Raw genomic sequence first — 14,827 nt, forward strand, 5'->3', positions numbered from 1 at the left:
TCGACCTAACAGATGCATTCTGATACCATTTTGAGCTGCAAAATTCAAAGTACAGACATGCAGATAAAAGGCTGCATGGGTTAGTTGGGGCAAAATAAAAGGCAGAGGGACAAAAAAGAGAAGATAAGGAGATTCAGATAGTATAGTCTTAGCACAGAAAAAAAATTGGGATTAGAAGTTGTGTCTGGAACTTGTAAGGAAACGGATTATGGTTAAACATTAGGAATGATAAACGCTTGGAAAAACTCCCTTGTTTCTGGATTGCAGTGTTTGTAATCACACGGCCATCCTGGGAATTTCAGAGAGTAGTAATTTTTTTTAAAAAAAGATTTTTTCCAAGCTCTGCAGAAACCTCATGAACACACAATCTATTCAATAGCGGAACATACTGACTCCGGGTCCTTGGGCTTTTCCTCACTTGGAAGTATTTACCCAGAGAGTAAGTAGCTATGAACCAGGGACATAGTGGTTTTGTTCTGCTTTGCTGAACCTACATTGAGCGGGTGGAACTGGATGACCTCAAAAGACCCATTCAGATTCAATGGTTCTCAGGAGTATCTGGCCAGTTGTGTTCGAAAATAGACAACATGGACAATATGGGTTTAGTCTAAACCAGTGGTTCTTAACCTTTTTGAAAGAAACGCCCCCTTGAGCCATTGAGGAAGTTATCATCGCCCCCCTCCCCATGGTGATGATATTTATTTATTTATTTATTTATTTATTTATTTATTTATTTATTTATTTATTTATTTAAGACACTTAAATCCAATGACCCCTGAAAACAAAATTCAATTCCAAGAAAATGAAATGCCCCCCAAAAGTAACATTTAATAATTTAGTTGCAAGCGAATTTTAAGACACAAAAAGAAATACAGTATAAAAAGGGCATAAAAACAAACCGCAATGCAGGAACTAAAAATTTCAAGACAAAAATTCTGAACTAAATTAAGATTGGAGGAAAATATATATTCATGCACACTGTAAAAAGGCTGCAGCCATCTTCACAGGTTTGGCTTGCTCCAGCGGCCCCCTGCCACCCCCCTTCTGCTCCAGCGCCCCCACACCGCCCCTTTTCATTCTACTGCCCCCCTGAAAAATGAAATCGCCCCCTGGGGGGCATTATCGCCCACGTTAAGAACCACTGGTCTAAACCAACAACACAACTCTTAGGTGCCCTGTGGCTGCACTTGAGAACATTCCCTTTTTTGGACTATGATTCCCAGAAAACTGGGGCATTCTGGAAACCGTAGTCCAATCCCTCCCCTAGTTCCCAAGTACCAGCTGTAACAAACTTTGATATAAACATGGAGGTTGCCGGGGGGTAAGGAACCATTAGAGGACTGTTTTTCTCTGGTGGTTCACAAATACTTAACTTGCACCCGAAGGGCAAGGCTCAACTTTTACCACTGCAGCCTCCACTGTACCTAAACAGACCTCCATTTATTTCTAATATCCTCATGGAATCCTGTTCTGCTGCTGACCGTTCTTTGGCATAGGAAGCAGGAAAGTTTGCTCAGTGTTTTTCCTACTCCAACTTTCTTCCTTCCTTTCCCCCCCAATCCTCTGCCCCCTCCACTTGTGCTCTGACAGGGTCTGATGGCCACCTGGCATTTGTTTCCCAGGTAACAAGAAGCCTTAATATTTAGATGATGTCTGCAGGAGAAAAGTCCGTGCTACAGAAAACTTTTAAGGGTAGAAAGCAGACTTAGTATGCTTTATCCTGCATGCTAACAGTTTTCCAAATGTAGGTCTCCATAGCTGGAAAATTACTGTATTTTTCCGTGTATAAGATGCCCCCATGTATAAGATGTCCCCCCCTTTTCTTACCCAAAATTAAGAAATCTAAGCTGGGCTTAGCAACTGTAGGGGAAAAGGGATCAAAGTGCTGCAGGATCGCTTTGATCCCTGCTTTCTCCCTGCGTGCTAAGACTCGTGGGGCTTAGCAAAAGGAGGGGGAAAGGTATCAAAGCAATCCCACAACTGCACAATCATCTTGATCCCTTTCCCCTTTATACAGATACGGGATTGCTTTGATTCTTTCTCCCCTCTTTTTGTTAAGCCCCATGGGACTTAGCAAGCAGAGGGGAAAGCAGGGATCAAAGTGATCCTGCAGCGCTTTGATCCCTGCTTTCCTTTTGCTATGGATTAGCAAGTGGAGGGGAAAGCAGGGATCAAAGCCCTGCAGGAACAATTTGATCCCTGCTTTCCTCTCCACTTGTTTTTGTACTCTCCTCAGCTTACTTCAGTTTATAAGACGACCCTCAATTTTTAGTCTAAATTTTTAGACAAAAGTATAGTCTTATACATGGAAATATATGGTACCTTTTTTGGACTATAATTTCCAGAATCCTGCAGGGACCAACTACCAAGTTAGACATGAAAAAGACCAGATTCAATAGTAGTTCAAAGGCCAGTCCAAGGGGCAAAATGGATGATATATATATTTAGAAGTGGTGTTCCTTCAATGAATGAAAGACACCATTACAAATCAAGGATACAGAGGGAAACAGATGAGACAAAATGTATATGCATGATGGACGCCCATATAAACCTTAGCATAGGCTTCTCAAGTCATTATTACCAAATGTAATACTTCTACTGTTATCTACTGCCTCTATTATTTTCTTCATAACAATCAAGCTTATATTTCATCCCAGTGATCAGTACCCTAAAATAACATTGCCCATATGTAGATATATCATACACCCAAGAGCCAATGAATATTTGCAATGTTCTACTTGTGAAACTGATATTTCATTCAACATTTCATTCCGTTTCCATATGTTGGACAAAGTGGATGTGTCCATGAAAGCTTACATTAAAATATAATCGTTTTAAAGGTGTCACATGTTTTTGTCCTATCTTGTTTCATTTTGTTTCTTTAGATTTTGCCCCTTTTTCATAGCACTGGCTTTTCCTCACCTATGGATCTTGGATTTAGACGTGCTTCGTTGCCTGATTGGCCACTGGAAGGTAAACACAAGTTTATGTTGCGGGTCTGATTGCTGAGACACACACACACACACACCCCCGAGAAGGAAAAAATGAACTGATAGCATGGAATAGGCTTTCCTCATAATGTCTAGTTTGATCGCAAGAAATGCTGTTGCAGATTTAAGTCAGTGTAGAAAATAAAATAATAATAAAAATAAAAGTCATCTGCGATGTGTTAAATGGATCAGAAGGAAGGGCCAAGAGTGTTCCTATTGTTTAGCACTCCAGAGTTTTGGATGGTATCATATGTATTCATTCCAATTTCCTTTTCTCTGTAAATGGGGAGGTGGTGATGGAAAAGGAGGCCAGGATTCTTGAACTGTTAAAACATGCAGTGTGTGGAACTAAATACAACAGCATATAGAGTGTATCGCTTCAAATTCCCAGCCGGTCACCCTTCGCTTTACCTACAATGGTGGGAAGCCTCCTGAGGTCTAAGGATGATGATGATCCGTTCCTTCCCCAGGACCTTGGTAGATTCCACGGACTCCCATGCCCTGCCTGCCCCCTAAATAATTTCCTTTTTTAGAAAGGCTTTTATATCTTTTAATCTGAAAATGCTCCCCTCATGCTTTACCAGTGTCCACAAAAGGTAAAAAAATATATATAAAGAAATGGGGGTGGTACAGAGGTACCCCAAATACAAGGAAAAACTTCCTCTTACATCCCCAGATGGTCTCAAAGGGTTTTCATCGGACTCTAGCACGCTGACAGAACTAAACAGGCGAAGACTTGCATTGGCAAGGTTTATTTGAAAAATAAACTCTTAGGATCTATTTACAGTACTTGGTTTTGGGAGCTGGTAGCAGAACATAGCACTTTAGGCAAGGAAGCAGAGTTGGTCCAAACAGGGATCGCCCTGCATCTTCATTAGGATCTCCTCACGATCCCCAGCAATGTTTAGTGTGGTCTAGGTATCTGGTAGCAGAGCCAGAGGTTGGGAATTTGATTCCGTCCTGTGAGAAGAGCCAGCCTGTGTAGCCTTGGGCAAGCTGCACTGTCCAAGGAAGCCTCCAGAAGAAGCGAAGGGCAAACCACTTCTGAATATTCTCTACCTGGAAAACCCTGGGAAAAGGATCACCATAAGTCAGAATTGACTTGTGACAAGCGCATGAGTATTAAGTCAGGATATGAGAAGAATTCTTGCAAAGTTCCTCACCCTCTTCAATGCTGGCTCTCTCAGCCTCCGGAGAAGCTTCTACAAGGATCCTGATAGCTTAGTGAGATTCTTCGCTTGCTGCAAAGAGTCAGACAAAAGTCCTTCCCGGGATTGGTAGTTTTGCTATCCCTTAGGTCTATAGAAGGCTCCTCCTAAAGAACTGTCCCTCCCAGGAAGCATTGCAGTAGGATATGAAGGCTTAGCCTTTTGTTTCTGTCCATGGAGTTTTCTTGGCAAAAATATTGGAGTGGCTTGCCAGTTCCTGCTCCAGGTGGAACATGTTTAGCCAGAACTCTCCATTATGACCTGTCCGTCTTGGTTGGCCCTGCACAGCATAGACCAGACCTGGGCAAAGTGCGGCCCGAGGTCCACATACGGCCCGCGAGCTGCTCCTGTCCGGCCTGCAGACAGTTTTGAACATCAAAACCATTTATAGCTTTTTGTCTGAAGTTGATCAGTTGCTTATCTTTAACATACCGCAAAAAACCTCTTTAGTATTTGTGAAGATTAACAAATTTAAAACAAGAACAATCATAACATCACTGTTTTATTTTATTTTTAAGTAAATTTGGTTTGGTCCCCAAACACAGTTCAGATTTTTCATGTGTCCCCCCCATAGAAATTAATTGCCCACCCTTGGCATAGACCATACCTTCCCTGAATTCATCACCTTGCCAACAAAATGTCCACATACTCAAAGCTATGGTTTTCCCTGTAGTGATGTATGGAAGTGAGAGCTGGACCATAAAGAAGGCTGACTGCCGAAGAATGGATGCTTTTGAACGGTGGTGCTGGAGGAGACTCTTGAGAGTCCCCTGGACTGCAAGGAGAACAAACCTATCCATTCTGAAGGAAATCAACCCTGAGTGCTCACTGGAAGGACAGATCCTGAAGCTGAGGCTCCAAGACTTTGGCCATCTCATGAGAAGAGAAGACTCCCTGGAAAAGATGTTATTAAAGGGTGAAGGCAAGAGGGGAAGGGGACGACAGAGTACAAGATGGATAGACAGGGTCATCGAAGTGACCAACATGAATTTGACCCAACTCTGGGAGGCAGTGGAAGATGGGAGGGCCTGGCGTGCTCTGGTCCATGGGGTCACAAAGAGTCGGACACGACTTAACGACTAAACAACATGAAGGCTTGGACGCCACGCAGTTTTAAGCTACTCAGTTCTGGTCCAGATTAGGTCTCTGTTGGCATGAGTCTGTGGGCTGCAATTCCCAAAATTTTGCCAGGGGAATTCTTGGAAAATTCTGGGTGTTGGAGTAACAAAAACCCAAACAAAAACAAAAGAAAAAGAATGGCACATCCCTATATTTGATCCCAAGCCCCCCCCCCCCCCGTTGACATGCAATGGAAAACCAGAACAGCTATAATTTTTTTTTTTCATAATGATATACGTGAAATTTGGAGACGTGATAGGTCCAAAAAATGACCAGCCAGCTTCAATGGTTTACATATTAGGCACATTTAAGATATGGGATCTCCCCCCCCCAAAAAAAAGAAGGAAAAAAAAGTTGAAGCAATTGGTGCCCTTATGTGTTTTGCCACAAATCAGTTTGAAACTTTGCTTCGCTTCATTCCTGAACCAAATCTGAGCATCCTGCTTCGCTCCAGATCTCATCCAAAGTGGTCTGAATTGGGCTGGTAATTTGAAATCTATCAGAATCTGGTGCACCACAGCTTTTTGAAAGGATGAAAACACATGATTTCCTCCAAGGCTTTCAGAAGTATATTTCTCAGAGGGTAGATAACTTTCCTCTTGCTTTCCCGAACTACCAACAGACTCTTGGGCTATTACCTTCGTTATCCCCACCCAGCGCGAAAAGGGCTGATAGAAGCTGTAGTCCAAATACCTGGTGGGCACTAGTTTGGGGTTGTATGACTACAGAATACCAAAACAATAGCTCTCTTTCTTCTTTTGCTGTCAGCCACTGCTGCCTCCTACTCGATATTGCTGAATGCATTTTCAGCTGAAACAACGACTGTAGGGTATGGTCCTTTTTAAGGAGATTAAACATTTATTTTTCTTTAAGGAATGCATGCGCGCTACCAACCCACAATGCTCTGGATGCTGGCACAGGACAGGCTTTTGCAGAAGACACGAATTTGTGGTAGAGAACGTGAAAAAGAGCCTTCATGTCTAGGAAGGGAGGGTGCTTTCGAATAGGGTGGTAAAATAAGAAGAGAAGCGTGCCCTTATTTTCAGCTTTGCTACACTGGTTAGGAGTGTGACCCAGAAGGCAAGTTGCAGGCAGAAAGAAAGGGGGCACCTGGGCCTTCAAAGAATTCTTGAGGTTAAAGGAAGGAAAATACCCCAGATCAGGTGATCACCCTCTTCAATTCCTCCTCTGTTTTAGTGCTACCTTCCAGAGAGCGTGTTGCCTAAAGAAAAATCTGCTGACAGCCTTGTTTTATTGAAGGCTAAGCATCCGTGCTCGAAACATCTCTTCTTTGAGGCAACAGAAAGGGGGATTAGCAGTGAAAAGAACTTGCCCATGTGTGGAAACGTCCTCGGCAGGAGAAGAGGCGGTTTCTTGAATGCCAGCAAAGCCCCAGATTCCTCTTGCTTTGTCACTCCCACGGTCCAGATGACATGGGATTTTCGACCCCAGGGTTTTGTTGGCTTGTCACGATCAGAGATTTTTGTGTTCTGATAGAGCGGTAACTTCTGAAATGCGTTTCTGGGCAGTTTTTTTTTAAAAAGTCTTTAACTCCTAGAATCCTTCAGCCACCATGGCCACTGAGCTTGCTTGCTGGAAAACTCCAAATAATAATAATAATAATATTCGCGAAGGCTTTCACAGCCAGGATCTAATGGTTGTTGTGGGTTTTTCGGGCTCTTTGGCCGTGTTCTGAAGGTTGTTCTTCCTGACGTTTCACCAGTCTCTGTGGTCGACATCTTCAGAGGACTGGAGTAGGAACTCTGCCCATGCTCTGTTGGTGTTGGTTGGATAGTTGAAAATTTATAGCTGTGGGAAATAGCTGTTGTCTTTTTTTCAGGAGACAGGGTGATCAGCCTGTTTTTGTTGTGATAAGGGAGGGGAGGGAGAGATTATCTGTCACTGTGATTGATGGGTGTTGTTAGACCAGCTATCTCCTGAAAAAACAGACAAAAGCTGTTTCCCACAGCTATAAATACTCAACTATCCAACAAACACCAGCAGAGCATGGACAGAGTTCCTACTCCAGTCCTCTGAAGATGCCAGCCACAGAGTCTGGCAAAACGTCAGGGAGAACAACCTTCAGAACACGGCCAAAGAGCCCGAAAAACCCGCAACAACCAATAATAATAATAATAATATTTCAAAATCTGGTTCTGGAGCATCCTGGGGTTCTTTGAAAGCTCACATAGGATAGAAATCTTTATGCTGAGTCAAACCATTGACTAGTGTTATCATCAATTCCAAATGGCAGCAATGGCTGTTCTGGATTTTCAGCAGGATCCTTCTCATGCCCTGGGTGGGGATCCCTGGGATTCCCAGAGTGTACTCATGGAGGTTTGGTAAGATCCACTTTCCTGTCACTCACGGGAATCTCCAGTCACACATGTTAATGCGGGGTGTATCCTATGCATCCTCTCTTTTGACATGTGGTAAAGCTGGAATCCAACAGGGCTAGCCAGATCTCTCTGTGTGGGGGTCAAGGTAATTCTGGGGAACCTGCAGGCAGGGAGAAAAGTTGAAGCCTCCTTCTAAGCCTTCTTCTAGACCAGTGGTTCCCAACTTTGGGTAACCCACATGCTCTTGGACTACAATTCCCAGATGCCTTCACACACCAGCAGTGCTGGGATTTCTGGGAACTGCAGTCCAAGAACATCTGAGTTACTAGGTAGAGAGAATCACTGTTCTGGGACTTCCTTGCCTGCCCCTATGCTCCCAGGGAGGAAGCTACTGCACTGTTTTATAGTGGAGGCATGGCTGCCTCATTGCCCTTGATGCTTGATAGCACAGGAACCTCTGTGGCAACTCTTCCCAGGAGGCTTTGTGTCAGGAAATAAGGCCTAGAAAAAGGAATAGAAGGGAAGACCTCAGCCTTTCTCTAGGTGAGCAAAAGGAAAGTCTCTGCAGGTGGTTCTCTGCCAGCGTTTGCTTGTGAGCTGAGACTCCCAGAATGCTATCTAGGGGATTCTTGGAGGATTGTGGGAGTTGGTGTCCAAATAAACGAATGAACAAACAAACTAACTAATGAACTAATGAACTAAGTGGTTGTTGTGGGTTTTTCGGGCTCTTTGGCTCTTTGGCCGTGTTCTGAAGGTTGTTCTTCCTGACGTTTTGCCAGTCTCTGTGGCCAGCATCTTCAGAGGACTGAAGTAGGAATGCTCTTCAGAACACGAAAAACCCACAACAGCCATCAGATCCCAGCTGTGAAAGCCTTCGAGAATACATTGAACGAACGAACGAACGAACGAACGAACGAACGAACGAACGAACGAACCAACGAACCAACCAACCAACCAACCAACCAACCAACCAACCAACCAACCAACCAACCAACCAACCAACCAACCAACCAACCAACCAACCAACCAACCAACCAACCAACCAACCAACCAACCAACCAACCTGTCTTTGAATGGCATATCCCTATGCAGGATCTTTCTGAGGAACCAAAATAGTAGTCATTAACTGAAAGGACCTGACGAGAAAAATCACGGAGCTTATGTTCCCCCTCCATTTATACACCATTTATATGTAATCCTCACAAGCCACAACAGAACAACTCTATACAAAGCTACCAATTTTCATGAGTGAAGTGTATAAAATATCCCTCTTTCTGACAACCCCCTCCCCACAAAACTCTCCTCCCTGTTCCTGTTAAAACATTTCCCTACCCTGAGGTACATTTCCTCATGGAAGACAGCTGAGAATCAATTCCCTCATAAAGGGAACACTCCTTCTGGGCCCGCGGCTTTCACATGTAAACAGACTTTCTCTGCCAAGCAGTCACCAGATAGTTGGGAGTCTCTGTGCTAAGCTGATCTTGGCTTGGGGGTCAGTTTTCCCAGGAGGAGAAAACACGGAGTCCTTACGGTAGTTCTGCAGTTCCTATTTATTTACAAACAAATTGAGCAGAAAGTTGCTGGCAAGCACCCAGGCAACCACGGCAACTTTTTAGAGCAGGCTGTGTTCCGACCAAAAGCAAACAGCCTACTCTTGCAGTTTTGCCTCAAGCTCCTTCTGGATCAGACATCTGCAATAACTCAGATTTCAGATGTTTTCGGGGTGTGCTTCCGTGCCCAAATTCTGCACGAGAGGCATGTACTTTCTACTTTTTTATAGGGACGTGGTGGTGCTGCGGGTTAAACCGCAGAAGCCTCTGTGCTGCAAGGTCAGAAGACCAGCGATCGTAAGATCGAATCCATGTGACGGAGTGAGCTCCCCTTGCTTGTCGCAGCTCCTGCCAACCTAGCCGTTCGAAAGCATGTAAAAATGCAAGTAGATAAATAGGTACCACCTCAGTGGGAAGGTCACGGTGTGCCGTGTCTAGTTGCGTTGGCCATGTGACCACAGAAGATTGTCTTCGGACAAATGTTAGCTCTGTGGGTTGGAAATGGAGATGAGCACAGTGCCCTAAAGTTGGACACGACTGGACTAAATGTCAAGGGGAACCTTTACCTTACGAGAGACACGCACTACGAGAGCCACTGAAGTCTAACAGATAGAGTGACAGACTGGGTCCCAGGAAATCAAGGTTCGAATAACTGCTCGGCAGTGGAAACCCATTGGGGAGTGATATGCCTTAATTCTCTCTGATACCTTAAAAACCCAATTAGGGTCGCTGGATGCGACTTGATGGCATGTATGTATGTATGTATGTATGTATGTATGTATGTATGTATGCATGTATGTATGTATGTATGTATGTATGTATTTATTTATTTATTTATTTATTTATTTATTTATTTATTTATTTATTAGATTTTTACCCCGCCCCTCTAGACAATGTCTACTCGGCTTACATAGATAAAAGCACAACAATATAACATATATAAAAATCACAAAAATACAATTATAACAATTAATTCCAAGCGACACATTACCAAGATGGCATGACTTTAAATATATATATATATCTATGTAACATTATATGTTACATTATATGTAACAACAATATAATGCATGCAGGAGTGGTTAGAACTTGGAAAGAATTACTCTTGGGTTCCCAGAATCCACCAATCAACGCGGACAGTGGTCATCCTGTCTAGAGGAATTCTGGGAAGTGGAGTCTTTAAAAGTAACTTTTTCAGATTCAGACAGAAGTAGCCGTAATCTGCTATTGATATCCAAGTGTCTTCTGAGCCTTAGTGCCTATTTGAAGCTATCAGGTGTTCCAAAAACATGGAGAAAGGGTAATCTCATTTTTCAAAGGCGTTTTCTGTGTCTCCCCGCCTGTGGCTGTATTCCCAGATTGCCTGCGATTAGGATAGCGCCAGTAAGCACTGCATATTCATTGGAACCGAGACTGAAATATATCTTGGTCAAGTCATAGCCCCACCAGTGCTCTGACAGACAAATTAAGACATGAAGAGAAAGCCAAAATAAACCTGAGTCAGAAAACTGGAGACATGACACCATAGCTATTAGTTCAACGGACGGCATACCAATTTTTATCCATTAAGTTCAGCTCAACGTCCCCAAAATGATCGGTCGATGCATCGGCCGTTGCTTTATTGCATTCTTTTTCTTCCTCCTCCTCCTCTGTTTCTCACTAAACAAAACAGAATGTGAAAGGGAATAGAGAGGAACAGAGCATCCATCAAAGTCGCATGTCAGCCTCGTAGGCTAAAAAAAATGGCAGATGTAAAAGCAAGAATACGGCCACCTTCTTGAATCAGATTAACTTTCTCCCCACAACAGTATGCAAGATTTTCCAGACAAGCTGACGGAGAGACGTGAATAGAAACCGCGATAATAAATACAACCAAAGGGCAAAAGCCGCGGGAGCTAATGCTTGCTTGATTGAATGCATGAAGAAGTTAATGCGAACACTCGGAAGGCACCCTTAATCTCATTCAATAAACTAACTTGCCAGCTACACTTGGCCTTCCTATAATAACCATGATTTCTCTATACACTGTTGGAGTGTGACATGTCCAGAGGGACTCTCTCATTAGCAAAAGTGCTGTTTGGGGCAATTATGGTTTTGGCTGCTAGATGCAGGGTTGTGTTTACAAAAGTCCTTGATGACTTTAATCATCTGAGGCGTATCTTCTGCTGCTGAGGTGCATCCTGCAGTATGCAGCCTTTGTAGCTGGGGCCCTGGCGTAGATGTTCCCCGAGTAATTCTTCTACTTCTAATGGGAAATGCAAAAGCAAAGCATGCAGCTTATAGACCACCCCATGTGCTTAAAGCATTCTCGGGCCGGTTTACAATTGAATGACGCCCGGGTGGTGAGCAGAGCTATGGCTTCAATAGTGGAGTTTAGCCACTCTACGGCAAGGACTCGTGGAAAGCAGTGGGTGAGGATAATAGGCTCATTGCAGAATTGCCCACTAGCAGCTCTCAGTGCCTCAGTCAGTTTCAGATACGGCAGGGACGGACCAAGGATGATGAGAAGTTGAGGAGAGCTCCCATCAGTTTCAACCAACATAGCTAATGTTGAGGAACGATGGGAACTGGAATCTGGTTCCTGTATTCTGGAAGTGACGGCCAGCGCATTTACGTCCCAATCTGAAGGACTGTCGTTTTCACACGTTTTAACTCAACAGAAGGGGCTCGTCTGCCGTCAGAGTTCAATCACAGGGAAAAGTGTCTCATAGCTGTGTCACAAACATGGGACTCCATACCTCTTATGGAATTTGTTGTGATGCCCCCAAAGTAACTCTTTACTGGGAACATTGCATCTTTATAGAAACTTGTTACTTGCAAGGAACTAATTTCATTCGCCTTCGCGAATACATTAAACTAATTTCATTGTTTGACACCTCTTTTTTTTTTAACTTTCAGAATCCTCTTTTGGAAAAAAATAAATTTGTGAAGTTTAGAGCTGGGAGAGAGAAATTCTCTCAAAACGCCTTCCTGAAGCATTATTTTACCCCCTTTCTAGAAATAAGGAAGAACAAAGGATAAATACTGTTCATTACTCATAAAAGTAATGATGACACCAGTCATTATACCCTCCTTATCCCAAAAAGTAATGTGCTGCCGGTAACATCAATACTTGCAAAATGTTATTTCCAAGCTTTGTAATTCATAATGTATTATCCCCCAGACATGTTTTATCTGTCATGTTTCATTGTGTTTTTCTATTGTAAAATTTGTGGTTTTAATGGCTGGCATATATTTTAGAAGATCTACACCACCCTGGGCTGTTTTGCAAATAAAACCAAAAAGGGACAGGATAACGGTATATGTCCTCTTAGAAATAAATAAATGGATTTGAGGAGCGTTATGGGGCTGGAGAAGAGATAGAAAAGTAAGGCTGCTTCTTTCCCCCCCCCCCTTTTTATATTTTTAATAGGAGACACATAAACTCTGAAACATTCAGGTTCAGCTTGAGGTAATGAAGTGAATTTGAACACTCTCCTGAATTTATCTTACAACACCTATCTCAGCAATCATTTCTACATACAAGATTTGGCCCGGATTCTAATGCATTATTTAGAAGTGGAATAAGAAAGAGCAGGAAAGGGGGATTAGAGAATGCAAGGGGGAAAAAAAAAATCAAAAAACAGATTTATCATTCCCTCCTTTAAGGCTCATTAAGAAAAGAGAATCTCTCATCCTTCACTTCCATCTCAATCAAAAAAATATAGGCTGCCACAGTTGTCCGTATGCACAGTTGAGGAACACCTCTTTTGTAAAGTTCGTAGCTCTTAATTGCCCATCCAAACCACCCTCAAATACAGCCTGAAACAGCTGAGGGGAAAGTGGCTGATTGAGTCATACAGATGCTAGAAGAAAGGATGATAGGTGGGTGGCAGAATAAGATCACAGTTTTCAGTTCCTGGGCTGGCATTTCCAACTGGGTGTGGGAAAGATACTTACCTGAAGATGCAGGGGAAAAAAACTCAGTCTTAATTTTGTTGCATCTCTACAAATAATTCTTGAATAACCATCCCATTCTTTCTTTATAACAGGTTGGAAAGCTTTTTCTTCCTGTATGGACATTCCATATACACTTTTCATAATGTAGGCAAGTACTTACACACTTTTCAAATATGAGAGTGGTCAATCTCTAAAGGTCCAGGGGGGCACACATATGCTTCCCTGGATCTTACAAGGCAACTCCTGTTTTTGTGGGGGCCCAACCCCCAATTGTTTTCTTACACAAATTACAAAAAAAGAGTTGTCAATGTTTTTATTTGAAAAAAAGTGAATTTGTAATCCAAGTACCCAAAAAATTCAAAAATGTCTTAGAGAGGCTGTTGGGTGCTGGTGGTCACTCAGAACATAGTGAAAGCTGTCCTACACATGGAGTTTGAAGTCCAAAACTTTTTTTAAAAAATGAGGAGGTGTATGGGAACCCCACAGGCCTAATGCTTGCATTTTGCACAGATTGTCTCCATTTGCTAATGCATGAATGCCTTTTGCTCTTGTTCGGAACACGGTAAGGCCACCACCATTCAATGGCGTGGATAATTGTGGCCTACACAGAAATTCACTGTACAGTGGTGCCTTGCAAAACGATTGCCTCGTGGGACGAAAAACCCACAAGACGATTGGTTTTTGCAATCGCTATGGTGCCTTCTAAGACGGTTTCTTCTATGGCCATACTTCGCAAGATGTCACCCCCCCCCCCAATGCCTCGCAAGACGGATAAATTTCATAGGTTCCCATAGGGAACCTCACAAGATGATTTTTTCGCCAGACAGCAATTCTCGCGGAAGGAATTACATTCATCTTGCGGGGCATCACTGTAGTACACTATAATGCAGATTCCTGTACTCTAGGTAAGATAATGCAGTTCAGAACTAAGTGTTTCAGCTGAAGTTTATGCACTTCCCACAGAAATTTTGCCCAGAGCGCATTCTCGTGTTATCTCCTTGCCCTAAACCAATAGTCTCAGCTGGTATATTTCTCATTCCCTGTTAGATGGGTCACTCAGAAGGCTAACTCACTCAGTACACATAAATGGCTTTCCAAGTTCTCTTGTTCTACATTGGCATCCAATATTTAGTGTTTAAAACAGAAACTAGCAATTTCTGTCAGACAGCATGTTTTCTCGGCAGTCATGCTGACTTGGCGAATTTTCACCTCCTTCTTTGCTGCCATTGTTTTCTGTTGAGAAACGATAAGAAGGGCACCTTTTCTTCTGCCTGTTTTTTCCCCTTGGCTTTGTTTCCTGAAGTTTTCACCCCCTCCCCTGCACTTAGGACTCTGCAGCAGACAGAAAGGGATTCCACATTGCCACACTGTTGTTTGGCTAGATAATGACATGGCTGGGAGAGAGACTATAAGTGAGGGTGAGGGATGGCAGATGGAAGAAATGGTAAACTGAGGTACGAGGGATAAGTGGCGGTCAAAGTCCAAGTGCTACAGAGAACTCCATTGAAAGCAATGTCATCACTTTTGAATCATGCCACATTCCTGAAGAGATCTGATCCAGCCATGGTGAAATGTTTGTTAGTTACATCCCGGATGGATTACTGTAACACACTGTACATGGGGCTGCCTCTGGAAAGTGTCCGGAAACTTCAGTGGCTCCAAAATGGAGCAGCCAGATTGCT

General features: G+C 43.1%; 1 long non-coding RNA gene across 2 annotated transcripts in view; it reads right to left on the bottom strand.

Annotated features, from left to right (window-relative positions):
- Nucleotides 1–13,133, bottom strand: part of LOC144587979 (uncharacterized) — a 35,226-nt gene extending 22,093 nt beyond the window's left edge. For both annotated transcript variants that reach the window (XR_013543249.1, XR_013543248.1), the window contains exon 1: nucleotides 10,759–13,133. This is a non-coding gene — a long non-coding RNA (uncharacterized LOC144587979). The remainder of the gene's footprint in view (nucleotides 1–10,758) is intronic.
- Nucleotides 13,134–14,827: the final 1,694 nt, after the last annotated feature.

This window comes from Pogona vitticeps, chromosome 3 (genome assembly GCF_051106095.1).
Source record: "Pogona vitticeps strain Pit_001003342236 chromosome 3, PviZW2.1, whole genome shotgun sequence".
Taxonomy (NCBI): domain Eukaryota; kingdom Metazoa; phylum Chordata; class Lepidosauria; order Squamata; family Agamidae; genus Pogona; species Pogona vitticeps.